Here is a 2,258-nt window from a genome sequence, read left to right as displayed (position 1 = left end):
TGGCCACGCCTTCTGTGAGGGTCGCGCATGCGTACAGGGCTCGCCGGCTGACACGTGCAGTTTTAGCTCTGGGCTCGCTGGCGGTTCAGGGGCGGTGCTGGCTTAGGGACATCCCACACCTGTCCAGGTTTGCTGGGGTGGCCGGCCTGGGTGGGACCAGTCTGCGCGTGAGGGACCGTTAGATAACTCGCCCTAGGTCAACTCAGCTGCTAAGTGGTGCGGCTTGGATTCAAACCAGGTAATCGGGCTCTAGAGCCAGGGCTGTTAACCAGCGTGCCAACTACCATTTATTAACGTTATCATCCTCGCTCCTTTAGACATGCAGCCTGGGCTGTAGCTGTCTTCGTTCAGACGGATAGACTTTCTCTTAATGAAATAGACGTTCTTAAACTTTCCTAACTTGCCCGACCGTTCGTGTTCCTTTATCGGCTGACCTGTCAGTGATTCCTGTTGATAAAACACGAGGGTGGATAGGGTGACCGAGCAATGTAGTTTTTTTTTTTTTTTTAAGGAAGCAGATTGTGTTCCCTGAACTCCCTCGGACAGTACATGGAGAGCCAGCTGGCCATCTTGGGGACACGATTGTAGTCCTGGTCCAGTTGTCTCCAGGGGATGTCGCTGTTGGAAGGGCACGGAGGAAGGTGGTTCTCTATATCCTGAGTCTCTGTTATTTATAAGCCACTCCGCTGGCCTCTCTGCCTTTAAGTTCTTCATCCGTACAATCACCCCTGAGGCTCAGAGACGTGAGAAGTGCCTTATTCAAAGCAACCCAGCTCCTGAGTGGCAGAGCTGGTATGGGGACAGAGCCCCAGAGAGCAATTTCCAGGCTCTCGGCCTCACGTGGAAAGGTGCTGGTTCGGGTAGTAGATGGCCGTCAGCTGTGGCTAATTGGCCGTCAGCTGTAACCAGTTAGACAATTAGCCACTGGTATAACTGCCGCGGCTGCGCTGGTTGGAGAGTGAGTGGAGTTGAGAGTCGAGTCGGTCGGTTGGCAGGCAGAGAAGCGAACGGCAGGTTGCAGGTCGTATGACTCCAGCCTCCAGTGAGACTATACAGGTATGACTCCCCTACATATGGCTCTGTGGGTGTTCCTTTTTGGCCTAGCCACATCCTGCGTTCTTTATGGGGAGCGGGACCAGAGACCCCGCAGGCCGCCCCGCACAACAAATGGCGGAGCGAGCAGGCTATGGTGCCGGCCTGAGCTCTCCGAGGAATGGTGGAGCAGTTTGTGTGTGAACACTCAGTCTCGGGAAGCCCATGAGGAGCCGAAACAGAGACGGGGTGTGCAGTCTGCCTGGGAGAGAAGTGACCCCTCGGTGAATTGGTGGTCCTCTCGAGCCTCCGGATGGCACGCCGCCCTGTTGGCCATAGCAGGCATCACCAGCTTTTTGGTGGGGGGCTGCTGTAGGCTCCGAGGGTTGCCGACGTTTTACAGCGAGGCCTCCACCCACTCAGACACCTGGCGCCGCGAGCAGGATTCCGGCCAGGTAGGAATGGCATCTGACTCTGGGCAGGTGGACAGGTGGCCCCCACACAGTGTGTGGTACCCGGTGGCCACTGTTCTCAAGAGTTGGACCCCCAAGGAGGGGTGGGAGGACATGGATGGCTTTCTGGCCAGTGTGGAGAGGGCCGTGAAGGCTCTGGCTGATCGGTTGCCGGAGGAGGAGAAGGCTACAGCCGGCTGCATGGGCTGGATGTTTCTCATGGCCTTGAGTCTCAACACAGAAAATGCACCTAATGAAAGAGCCCAGGTGCCGGACCAGGTGTCCAAGTTGGAGGCACTGGAAGCTCGGGTCCGCCTGTTAGAAGAGTGGCCCCACAGTGGAGACTGAGGCAGAGGCGGAGGAAGGCTGTGGAGACAATGTAGCTCCCAACCCCCAGGCCCGGCCAATCTTGAAGCAAAAGGTCAACCGTGAGCAACCTTTGGGCCCCAGGGGCGTTGCTGCAGGCAACCAGGCTGTGACTGAGTTCACAACCTACACGCCTTATACTCCCACTGAGTTGCAGGAGCTGGGGAGGCGGTACCTACAGCACCCTGGACAGCCAGTCTCGGCTTGGCTATTACGTTTGTGGGATGAGGGAGCAGACAACATTCTCTGCTCCCAGGAGAGATGGAAAAGCTAGCCTTTGTGACAGTGCATCCGTCCCTGCAACAAAGGTTACAGAACTGCCATAGGTTGGCCCAAAACCAGGGCAACCACTCTCTAATGGAGTGGCTCACTGCTGGGGTACGCACAGTGTGGGGACAGGCTGGGGAG

Source organism: Rhinolophus ferrumequinum (assembly GCF_004115265.2).
Source record: "Rhinolophus ferrumequinum isolate MPI-CBG mRhiFer1 chromosome 15 unlocalized genomic scaffold, mRhiFer1_v1.p scaffold_54_arrow_ctg1_1, whole genome shotgun sequence".
NCBI lineage: Eukaryota > Metazoa > Chordata > Mammalia > Chiroptera > Rhinolophidae > Rhinolophus > Rhinolophus ferrumequinum.
This window is presented reverse-complemented; position numbering follows the sequence as displayed.